The sequence below is a fragment of the Miniopterus schreibersii genome, assembly GCF_964146895.1.
Source record: "Miniopterus schreibersii genome assembly, chromosome: 1".
Lineage (NCBI taxonomy): Eukaryota > Metazoa > Chordata > Mammalia > Chiroptera > Miniopteridae > Miniopterus > Miniopterus schreibersii.
Genome location: NC_138101.1, coordinates 79913129 through 79925710, shown reverse-complemented (window position 1 = coordinate 79925710; position 12582 = coordinate 79913129). Strand labels below are relative to the sequence as shown.

Genomic DNA, 12582 nt, shown 5'->3' with positions numbered 1-12582 from the left:
GCACCCCGAAAGGCCACCACGGGCCCAATCAGGGGGAATTAAGCACCAAAACAGTCAGCTTTCCCTTCTCCCCCATGCCACTTGTCTTTAACTGTCTCTCGGTGCAGAAGGGATGGCGGAATAAGGGCCCCAGCACCTGGCAGACAACATGGTACCAGCTGATTCCAGCAGGAATCATCGCGGGCGCTGTACCAGCTGCGAGAAATTCAGAGGAGGGGCCAGGTATTGGCACCGCTCAGAGGACCCCACACAAGGGATCTGTGAAATACAAAACATAAATAGGAACTTCACTGTGGGCAAGCCTGGCAGACGCTTCTTAACCGCACGCTCCAGGTCAACAGCGCCAGGCCTGGAGCCGAGCGTGTGCCCCAGGTCGCTGTGCTGGAAGATCCGCATCGCTGCGGGACGTGCCGCCCGGACGGCATAACCTGAGCTGCGTGAGGGAGCTCCACGCGGCCCCAGACGGGAGTCCACAGAATAACTGCCTGCACTCTTCAAACTGAAAGTCATGAAAAGCAAAGGAAGCCTGAAGACTGTCCCAGATGAAGGAGACTAAAGAAACGGGACAATGGGCACAACACAGCGTCATGGGTTTTCTTTGACTATAAAGGATATTACTGAGACAATAGGAAAATCTAAATGATATCCAAGATTAAATATTAATACTGAACCAATTTTAATTCCCCCATTTTGATAATTATACTACAGTTACGTAAGATAATTCCGTTTTCATAGGAAATGCACACTAAAGTACTGAGGAGTAAAGAGCCATGTCTGTAACTTTCAGATTTTATATATATGTGTGTGTATATATGTGTCATACCTACATTTATATTTATCTAGGAAGAGAGAAGGGAGGAAGGGTAAAGCAAATGTAGTAAAATGTTAGCATTTGGGGGATGGTACCCAGGAATTCTTTCTACTATTCCTGCAACTTTTTTATAAGTCTGAAACTGCCAATACAAAGTTTTCTAAAAGAAAAATAAATTCAGAAAAATTATTTTAACAAATTGTAACCCATTGAATAAAATAAGCCATGAACCTATATTGATAAATGAGTTAATCAGAAGTGTAGGGAAGAGATAGTTGCATAGTCCCAAAGTGCTTCCCTATAAAACACTAATTGCTTGTAAAGTGAAGAGGGAACATTACAGAGGAGAAACCAAGCAGGTACTCCCCTCACTGATCCACATTAACATCACCAAGAATGGTAAAGCAACAGTGTAGGCCCCACAGGACACAGTTAGAGGAGTGTAGGACTACTTCTGTGATCTCTGGCTAAAAATGTATAACTGAAATCTCATCATAAGGAAACATCAGAAAAATCCACCCGAAGGACAGTCTACGTTATGGGAGCTTACTCTTCAAAAGACTCAAGGTCACGAAAGTCAAGGAAAGACTAAGGGCCTGCTCCAGACTGAAGGAGACGAACACACACTACAGCTAAATGTAACCCAGGGATCTGAACAGGATCTTTTTGCTATCACAGACACTACAGACAAGTGGCAAAAATGGAAAAGAATATGAGGATGAAGTAATAGAATGTATTAGTGTTACTTCCTGATTGTGAGGGTGGTCTGGTAGCAAGTGGAAGGTACTGACTGGTAGGAAATAAACACTAAAGGAATCGGGGTGTTGGCATAATGTCAGCAATTTACTCTCAAAGGGCTCAGGGGAAAAGAGTTCTTTGTACTAAAACTTGGAGCTTTCTCTAACTTTAACACTATTTCTAAAAAATAAATCAATAGAAAAGGGGAGAAGCCTTAGGCAAACTTTATTTCCCCACAAGGAAAGATCTATGAATCAGTGTCTAAAATTACATGCGATGAGTCTAATGGCAATATAACTAACAATTGTAATACATCCCAACATTGATGGTAGCCACAGCAGCAGATATAGAAGTGATGTCTGTCTAAATCTTTAGGATCAAATATAGTGATAAAATTGGAATATATAAAAAAGCTATCAATTAACACCACTAAAGTGTGAATAACATTTTGGTGGTTTGGGTGTGGTTTAAACAGCTGGTATTTGGGCAGTTCCAGTATGTAAACCTCCATAGTGCTGGCTTTCACTTAGAAAACATGCTTGAAACTTAGATGCCAAGAAACATAGTTTAAAATACTATAAGTTTTCATCACACACATGATCCAGAAATATTTTTCTTTAATAAAGATCTCACATGTTATGTGTTTAATGGAAAACAATTATTAAAATGTTATGTAAACAGTCCACTAAATAAATTTTTACTATTTGTTTCAGATCATATAGTTTTTCTTCAAAATCTGTGCATATTCTCGTGACATTTTCACAAGTAGATCTTGATGTAAAGTTCACTGAGCAACGGGTCCTACAGGATAAGCTCTAAAGGATTCGGATTCAAATGCAGCAGCACCTGGAAAGAAAAGGAAAATTATTTTCTTTATCTACACTACCACTAAGTATAAGTGTTAAGAAGAATGAAAACATCTGTATATGACGACAGTGCACAGCACAAGGTTACTATGGCCTGTAGTCTGCCCGCGATGCACACGGAATGAAGTGCTACTGTGGACACAAACAGCAGTGTGCTGGTTGCCAGAGGGAAGGGGGTGGGGGGTGAAGGGGGGTCTTAATATACGGTGACGGGGGAAGATATGACTTTGAGTGGGGGCACACAGAGGAATATACAGATCTTGTGACATAGAAACCCACCCCTGAAACCTATATGCTCATATTAACCATTGTCACCCCAATAAGTTTAACAAAGTGTTATATAAAAAACCAAACCGAAACAAAAATAAACAAAACAGAATTGCTATCATGGCTAAGTAGCAGGTATCTGGCTGCCTTGAGCTTCATTCATTCATTCAACAGCCACACAGTCAGGGGCACGGCAAGCGCTGGAGTTAGAGGGGAAGCTGCTCAGGCCAGCCCTGGACAATCACACGCTGTAAACTGAACAGACGGATGAGCAGGCAGTTTCCACTCAGAGCCGCATGTACCGTGGCGAATATAAAACAGGGCCCCACTGGAGCACACAGAAGGGACATTCCAGTTTTGTGTCAGTGTGGCTGGCTTCTGGGTGGCGGAGATGTGTAAGTTGATACCCGAAGGACACGGGAAACGTATGCCAGAAAGAGAACGGCAGCAGGTGCCGAGACTAGGGGTGAGGGGGGCTCCTGTGCAGCCGAATCGCCTCGTTTGCCAGACGCTGGAGCAAAGGGGCGGAGGAGGGGAAGTGGCACCTAGAGGCAAGTCTGAATTATTTGGTGAAAACAGTGGACTTCGGTGTTTTTACTCCATGCAAAGGAATCTGGAGATTTTCCTGAGGGTAGAAGGTAAATGACTGACAAAGTCAGTGACTGGAGATCTCAATGTCGCCCTCGGGTGATAGCTAGGTGAACTGTAGCTGCTTGACTAAGTCCTACATCGCTGGTGAAATCACGAGAAGTGGGTGACGCCCAGATTTCTGGCAACAGTTTCAGCTGACATTCCATCAGCATCACAGAGGAAAGGAAGGGGGTGGCCAGAAATGAGAGATGCACGGCCCGGCTGGGTGGCTCAGCTGTAGGACTGTCCCTTGAAACAAAAGATTGCAGGTTCGATTCCCATCAGGGCACTTACCTAGGTTTCCGGTTTGATCTCCGGTGGGGGCAGGAACTGGAGGTAATCAATCGATGTTTATCTGTCACATCAACGCTTCGCTCTCTCCCTCCCTCTCTCTCTAAAATCAGTAAAAACATCTCCTCGGGGGAGGATTTAAAAAAGAGAGAGATGCACGGACTTTTGAGGTTTCTAAAAGCAACAGGATGCGATGAGTAGATGCAGAGTAAGCGCATCTTCCTCACGCTGCGCTTTCACTGTTCACCCACTTTGGACAAGAAAACACGTGGTGCAGCGCCTGTTACCCGAACATGGAAAATGCCCTTTCCCACTTACAGTGTGTTTCAGAAATCAATGATGTTTCAATTTAATTAGCAAATTTTGGCAACATACCTTCTTTTAGTTTTTTAGTTAGAGTTTTTTTCAAGCTCCTGCTGCATCTGAAGGAAGTCAAATATATTTATACTCTTTCAGTGAAATAAGAGATATTATTATAAGAATGATAAAGAGCTTATGAAATGCATCCTTTAAACAATGCTTTTAGAGACTAGACCTAACTTGGGGATTGCGTAAACAGAAAAATAATCACATAAATAAAATAAACTCAAATTCTATTTTAATTTTAGATAACAGAAAGCATGTATATGTAATGCTATTGAGATTAACCTGATAAAAAGCATAATTAATCTTGGTCTATTGAATAAATATAACTTGAGAAAAGTGATGTTTCATCCCATTGGTTCAAAGAAGTTCAAATGATCAAGTCATATTTCACACTGAGTGCATTACTTTTCAAGTCTTAGAAAAACTTCCCTTTTTAAAAATTTAGGGGCTTGTTTTCCATTTTAATGAATTTTTCTTTAAAGTGACTTTTCTATTCTTACACTTCTAGAAAATTAAAATCTCAAAGTATGTTCTATGCCATTAATTTTTCAACCTAAAATGACAAAAGCGGTACTGTCATAGGTCATGTGAAAATTCTACCAGCAAAAATAAATAAATAAATAAAGCTACTTTGCTGTCTGTTCTATGACTGAAACATTTCTTTCTAGAAATTAGGGATAAATTTGGCAACATTCAACTAATTATAATTATAGTCTTCTTCACTATAAAATGTGTGGGGATATTGCAAATGGTATTACATATCCCAATCTAGAGTATTCTTAACTTAAGCCTTTCCTGTAAAAGGTATCCTCTCCCTAAAAGCCTGAAACAGGGTTTAAAATACTCTGCTAAACATAAACACTGTGGCGATCATGATAATGTGATACCCAATGCCTTTCCAAGTTTTAGGTGTGAAGACAAATTTGTTGCCTAAGATGTTCCCCAGTATTTTCAGAGGCTGTTCTCCGTCACACTTTACCAGGAGCATGAGCGACAGGCCTTATTAAACAGAGAGGGTGGCAGCAACCTTGCTCGACAGGCCTTGTGGTACTAACTCAGCACCTCATAGAGAGAGGCCTTTACTGAAGCAATTTTATGTTACCATTAATAAACAGTATGTACAATGTAAAGCACATTTTTACACAACTTGAATTAAGAAACCACTAATGTAACTATCTTTTCCAAAAAAAAGCGCTTTTCCTAAATATTTACTTCTGTGACATTTATGCTTATTTCTAGGTGAGGATTCTGTTCAGATGGTGGAAGGAGCTTGAAGTCCAACATTAATAAGGAGAAGATATCTGCAATTTTATTTATATTTTTCCATTTACCAAAAATATAGAAAGGTGAGGAACTTATGCACATAAAAACAATGCATCGGCAACTTTAAATTCAAAGGATTTATAATTAGAAGGATTTTTCTCACTACTGGTAGTTCTCAGACTATATCCCATAGGAATCTGAGTTTCCACCGGGGACAAGTTAGGACTGCAGAGCCTGAGTCTCCATCCCTCCTTTAGCTAGACAGCTCTAAGTCTCTGTTTTATATAATACAGTTTCATGAAGAAAAAAATTTTTTAAAGTTCTAGTCCTTGAAAGAAAATTGTTTAAGGTATGAAAATCACTGATTTAGTCCAAGTCCCCAATTTTCCACAAGAGGCAACAAAGGCTCAGAGAGATTATAGGTCAATCGCCCGAGGTCACGAAGCCAACCAGCTACAGGCAGAAGCGGGCTCTGCATCTGCCTCCTGAGCCTCGGGCTCCGTGGCAGCTGCTTCCTCACACTCAGGAAAGACACACAGGCTTTTAAGTAACTCAGAGAAAACCAAGGCGCAGAACTTTGTCATGGGGCTCAACAACCTTTCGGCACGGGACGCGAAACAGCAGCTTTCTAACTAAACTGTACGTTTCAATGTCATGAATAAAAATCAAGGGACGGAAATTAGCATCACGTCTCCTCTTAGGAGCGGCCGGGACACTCGGTTTATAAAGCGCAGGACAAGAAACGAAAAAGAAAGTCTTCAGCTAAACCGAACAAGCTGAAATGGAGGAAATTCTCCCTTACAAGAACGATTCCTTCCCCCGAATAAAACCTGGTTTACCAAGCCAGTCAAGGCGTGAGTGATCCATGTTGTGGGTCACCTAGAGCAGGATTTAAAACCCGCAGCAGGTCTCTGTAGCACTTAGCACGCTGCTGTCCCACTTTCTCATCCTTAGTCGGTGTGAACGACAGGCATGCGCTAATTTCCATGATGATTTGACCATCAGAAAGGGCAGGGCCCGCCTCCCTGCCTTCCTCTCCGCAGAGGACCTGGGCTCTCTCCACCCGCCCCTAGAGCAGGGGTTTGCCTGGTGGGCGAGTCCGAGAGAAGGAACTGAGGTCACTCGCCTGCTCGGGGCTCTTCCTGGAGAAGCTGTGTCGCCCAAGGGCCAGCAGTGGGTCCCCGCACCTCCCACTGAGCAGCCTCGGACGATGCGCCGGGAACCAGCGGGAGGGTGGCTGTCTGCCCGCAGCCCCTGCTCTCATCTCAGAGGGGAAGCGGGTGTCACCTGCCACCTTCCCGCCACAGCTCCAAGAAAGGTGACTCCACAACCCTCACAGAAATGTTTTCTTCTTCCCTGACTTCTACTTAATGTGCATTGTCCAGAACCCAACAAAGGCTCCTCTGCTCGACACACTAAGTGGTCCACACACCAGGCCCTCAAAGGTGGGCTTACTGGAACGTGCAGGAGAGGCAGGGTGGAGGGAGAACAGGGACAGGCCCATAGCTGCAGCAGGCTGAACCCACAGCCCCAGCAAACCCAGTAGTTGTGGATGGGTTAGGGTGCAGCCCCCACACTGCAGACCATCGGAAGGCAACAGTCCAGCAGCATTCCTAGCCCCACCCCAAAATCCAGGTCCCTGCCCAGTTGCAGCAGTGCTCACACCACCACAGACCAGTAGCAGCAGCAGAGACAAGTCTCCAGCCTCCTGGCCGCAGCACAGTGCTGCCAGTGGCCATAGGGAATGAGGCGGCAGCTCAGTGGGCTCACAAACTGGCTCCCCTCAACTGGCCACATCCCCCTGCCTGCCATGGTGGTGGTGCCCTGAGACCCAGGCAACCCGGGTCCAGCACCAGCACCCACCACCCTGGTCAGCCTGCTGCCACCACTCCCATGTCCAAGGCTAAGCCTCCCACACCTTGAATCACTGCACCCCTCTCCCCAAGCTTAAGTAGCACAGTAAGAGAAAACAAATCCTGTGCTACCCCACCACCTGCTGGAAAACAAAAGAAAGACCCCAAATTATCAACCTGCTGAATTGTGGAAACCAAATGTCCCTAAATAAGAAAAGTGTTCACTACTTCAAATGCACCAGCAGAGAAACAACCCATTAAGCAGCATGGACCACCAAGGTAACGCTAACAAAGAAAGAAAATGACAGTTCTCCAGAAAGAAACTCAAAATAACGGCTGGTTGTGATATAAATGAGAGAGAAATCAAAACAGCAGTCATGAAGAAACTCAACAAGACACAAGAAAACTCAAAAGGCAGTTCAATGAGCTCAGAAGTAAAATTAGTGAACAGAAGGAGTACTTTACCAAAGAGAAGAAAACTATAAAAAGAACCAAACAAATTCTGGAGCTTAAAGAACTCCATAAAGGAGATGAAGAACGGATATATTAATAACCATGATACACAATGAAGCCTACTTGCTATTTCAAGACTCCCTATCATTGCCACCTTAGTCACCAGTCATTCAAGTGCTGGAAAGATATACAGACATAAGTGACCCTCATTTTAAAAATTCAAATATATCGGCAAACATACTGCTGCGAGAGATGTCTGAGATTTTGCTGCCTACGTTTTCTTCAAGGATTTTCATGGTTTCACAACTTAAGTCTTTTATCCATTTTGAGTTTATTCCTGTGTATGGTGAGAGTTGGTCAAGCTTCTTTTTTTTGCATGTCCCTGTCCAATTTTCCCAGCACCATTTATTGAAGAGACTGTCCATTGTATGCTCTTGCCTCCTTTGTCAAATATTAATTGAACATAAAGGCGTGGGTCAATTTCTGGATTCTCTGTTCTGTTCCACTGATCTATACGCTCATTTTTGTGCCAGTACCAGGCTGTTTTGATTACAGTGGCTTTGTAGTATAACTTGGTATCTGGTATTGTGATCCCTCCAACTTTGTTCTTCTTTCTCAAGATTGCCGTGGCTATTTAGGGTCCTTTTGGGTTCCATATAAATTTTTGGAGTGTTTGTTCTAGATCTGTGAAATATGCCATTGGTATTTTAATAGGGATTGCATTAAATTTATGGATTGCTTTGGGTAGTATGAACATTTTAATGTTAACTCTGCCAATCCATGAACACAGTATATTCTTCCAGTTGTTTATATCTTTCTCTATCTCTTTCTCTTCTTTTTAATATATCTTTATTGATTTCAGAGAGAGGAAGGGAGAGGGAGAGAAAGAGATAGAAACACCAATGATGAGAGAGTCATTGATCGACTGCCTCCCTCACACCCCCTACTGGGGATCAAGCCCACAACCCAGGCATGTGCCCTGACTGGGAATTGAACTGAGATCTCCCGGATCGTAAGTCAATGCTCAAGTGCTGAGCCATGTCCAGCCAGGCCTCTATCTCTTTTTTTTATCATCCTATAGTTTTCTGAGTACAGGTGTTTTACCTCCTAGGTTGTTTATTCCGAAGTATCTTAAATTTTTTGTTGCAATGGTAAATGGAATTGCTTTTTTAATTTCCCCTTCTGAGAGTTCACTATTGCTGTATAAAAATGCCTCACACCGAGCCAGCGGAGCTCAGAGGTTGAGCATCGACCTATGATCCAGGACATCGCAGTTCGATTCCCAGTCAGGGCACATGCCCAGGTTGTGGGCTTGATTCCCAGCGGGGGCATGCAGGAGGTAGCTGATCAGTGACTCTTTCATCATTGATGTTTTTATATATCTCTCTCACTCTACTCTTCCTTTCCCTGAAATCAATAAAGATATATATATATATATATATATATAACATATAACATATATATAACATATAACATATAACATATATATAACATATATATAAGATATAACATATATATATATATATATATATATATATATGTTAAAAGTGCCTCACACTGGTCAGAATGGCTATCATCAACAAATCATCAAATGACAAGTGTTGGTGAAGATGTGGAGAAAAGGGAATCTTAGTACACTCTTGCTAGAATGTAGACTGGTGCAGCCACTATAGAAAACAGTATGGAGTTTCCTCAAAAATTTAAATATGGAACTGCCATTTAAGCCAGTGATCCCACTTCTAGGAATATATCCTAAGGAACCCAAAACACCAATCAGAAAGAATTTATACACCCCTATGTGCATAACAGCTCAATTTACAATAGCTAAGATCTGGAAACAGCCCAAGTGCCCATCAGCAGATGAGTGAATAAAAAAGCTGTGGGACATGTACACCATGGAATACTATGCAGCTGTCATAAAGGAAGGATCTCTTACCTTTTGAGATAGCTGGAGGGACCTAGAGAGTATTATGCAAAGTGAAATAAGCCAGTAAGAGAAAGACAAATATCACATGATCTCACTCATATGTGGAATCTAATGAACAAAATAAACTGATAAACAAAATAGATCCAGAGACATAGAAGTATAGAACAGACTGATGAATTTCAGAGGGAGGTTGGGGGTCGGGTGGTGGGGAGAGGGGAGAGATTAATCGAAGAACTTATATGCATATATGCATAATCCATGGACACGGACAACAGTGGAGAGAAGGCCTGGGGTTGGTGGGCCGGAGGGGGCCGATGCTGGGTGGAGGGGATCAGTGGGGGAAAAAAGGACATCTGCAATACTTTCAACAATAAAGATAAATTTAAAAAGTAAATTAATTAAAAATTCATATATCTCCTTAATTTAACTATTTAGAAAATGTACAACTACTCTGCAAGACATTTTATAAAAATTGAAATAAAAATGCTGTAAGTAAAGTAGCAATTAAGAATGTTCTCTCACATAAGAAGATGACAAAAAATGATCACTGGAAAACAGAAATTAATCCTTTTAGTATTACAAGTTAATTTAATTCATAAAAGGGGTTCTTGAGGCAGGAGTCCTCAAGTTGTATCTTGTAGTAGAATTTCTAGAGGTTACAAAACTATTATTAGCATTTTCAACAAAAAGTGTCTCCAGGACTGGCATCGTGCCAGGAGGGCTGTGTAAAGATCTCTCCTGTTGCTTCTGCCTGAGAAGTTCATTTTTTACCTCTGCCATCTTCTCCTTAGTCCTGTGAAGATTGTAAACAACAAATGCTTAGTATTTTATTTTTCCCTAAGTGACCTGCATTTTTTTAAGTAGCCACAATAGTAAACGGAATTTCCCATTTTAACAATGAAAATGTGTTGGAGCAGGCCTTCTATATTCAAGTATAGGTTCTAAGTTGTTCTGGAGAAGCACTATGTTTCTACGGACTAGGGGGAGGGGGTTCCTCACTAACAAGTAATCCAAAGTAGGGAGGGGAGAGAAATGGCTGTGATGTAGGCCGCTTCTCAGGGGACACTTGCTGCCTCCTGGAAGGACTGTACCTACAAGATTCTGGAGGATGCCCTTGGGCATATCTAGTGAACCACTTGAGAGATTTTTTAAAATAATCCCTCAAAGACACTGTCAAGCATTTGCTTTCACCACCCTTGTACAATACACGCATTACCTTGGGGATTTTAAACATTTCCCATGGAGGCATAATTTAGAGCAACAGCCTCTATGGGAACAAGACAGCCTCGCTGGGGATCAAAATGAACGAAAACAGCTCCAGAGGCATCAGCTCATAACACTGTTCCCAAGGCACTGGAGGGGAGCCGCCCTTTCTGTCCTCCCCACCCACCCCCTCAGGACTCCACCACATTCTTTTTAGCATTTGTGTCAATCATACTGCCTTGCTCCCCTGTCAATCTTTCCCCATTTAACCTGCGTTCCTTTGAGCAGAAAAACTATAAAGGATAGTTTGTCTCAAGGCGCCCTCTAGTGATCATAACAAAGGTCACAATGAAGAAAGTAAATCTACCAAGCGCCAGAATGTGCCCAGCACTTAACGCTTTCAGTTTAAGTTATTTTCCAAAAATAGTTAAACTCATTAATATTTCTATTTAGGGTAATGACAACAAGCAACTTTATAAAAATATCGCTGTCTAAATTATAAAGCTTCAAAAACAGCTTAAAGACTAGTAGATCATGTAGGTTAACTTAGGAAAATATTAAGGGGGGAAAAATAAAATGGGGAAGAGATGCAAACTGTCCTGGACAAACATTTGATAAACAAGTTCATTTACTAAGATAATTTTCCAAAATTATACTACTTAGTTAGCTTCCATCCCTACTAATCTCATGAACCTGGCTTGATAAAAATTATGCTTTAGAAACTAATTAATGAGGTAAATTTGTTTTCTCTGATTTTGCGTTTTGACTTACTTGACTAGCTGACTTGAAAGTGACTTTGCACATTGGTTTTCTCTCTGGTGGAGTTGGTCATGTTCTTCCAATATGGAAAGTCCAGATTCCAGATCTTGAACTATGAGTTCCAACCCCCTTCTTAATGAAGCTTTATTAGTCTCGCTTAACTCCTGCAGATCTTCTTGAGGTAATGATTGCAGCTGAAGCAAATAAGAAGGATACTTTTTTTTTTAAAGTATAATTTGAATAATTATATTTGTTTCCTTTAATTTTGAGTCAACGATTCACATAGCAGCTTTAAACATGAAAGTAAGCTGGTTTAAAATATTGTGTCAACTAAATTAAATCTAAATTATAAAAATAAAGTTAAATCTTCCTTTTTTATTTAAATTTTATATTGTTAACACTATTGTAGATGTCCCCCGTTTTCTGCCCCTTTGCCGCCTCTAACCAGCCCCCACCCCCCCCCTCCTTGGCCATCACCACACTGTTGTCTGTGTCCCTGGTCTATGCACATATGTTCTTTAGCTAATCCCTTCACCTTCCTTTTTCCAGGCCCTCCGAACCCCCTCCCCTCTGACATCTGTCAGTCTGGTCCATGTATCCATGCCTCTGGTTCTATTTTGCTTGTCAGTTTATTTTGTTCATTAGATCCCACATATTAGTAGCGTCATATGGTATTTGTCTTTCTCTGACTTGCTCATTTCACTTAGCATAAAATCTTTCTTTTATTAGTACTCATGCATTCTGATAACTCAAAAAATAATAGAATCAATTGACATTTTTAAAAATTGAACAATGGAACTTAATAATAGTGCAATTTTTAAATCAAAATTTTTCTTCCTTTTCTTCCTTATAGTCTTGTTTAACATCAACTGGTCTTAAAAAGAAAATGATCCTCTAGTAAGAATCATTCTGAATGGTCAATTTAGTGATAATAATGATGGAAATTAAAATACTGAAATGAGAAACATGCCACCTTCCTTCCTGAAATCTACAGAACAAATTGCTATTAAGGGAAGTGGGGGAAACACATACAATGTCTATGTCCAAAGTGAAATTTGCACTGAAATGAAATAAAGCACATTAAAGATCAAGAAATTAACCTTTAACAACAGCTGGACTTGTTCTAATTTTTCGTTTAAATCCTGTGCTGTTCTC

The 12582-nt window shown here is 41.3% G+C and overlaps 1 long non-coding RNA gene across 1 annotated transcript; it reads right to left on the bottom strand.

Annotated features, from left to right (window-relative positions):
• Positions 1–10164: 10164 nt before the first annotated feature.
• Positions 10165–12573, bottom strand: LOC308555664. Its single transcript, XR_013998575.1, has 3 exons — positions 12528–12573; positions 11440–11621; positions 10165–10258 (listed from the first exon to the last, which is right to left on the bottom strand). It is a non-coding gene; the product is annotated as an uncharacterized lncRNA (long non-coding RNA).
• Positions 12574–12582: the final 9 nt, after the last annotated feature.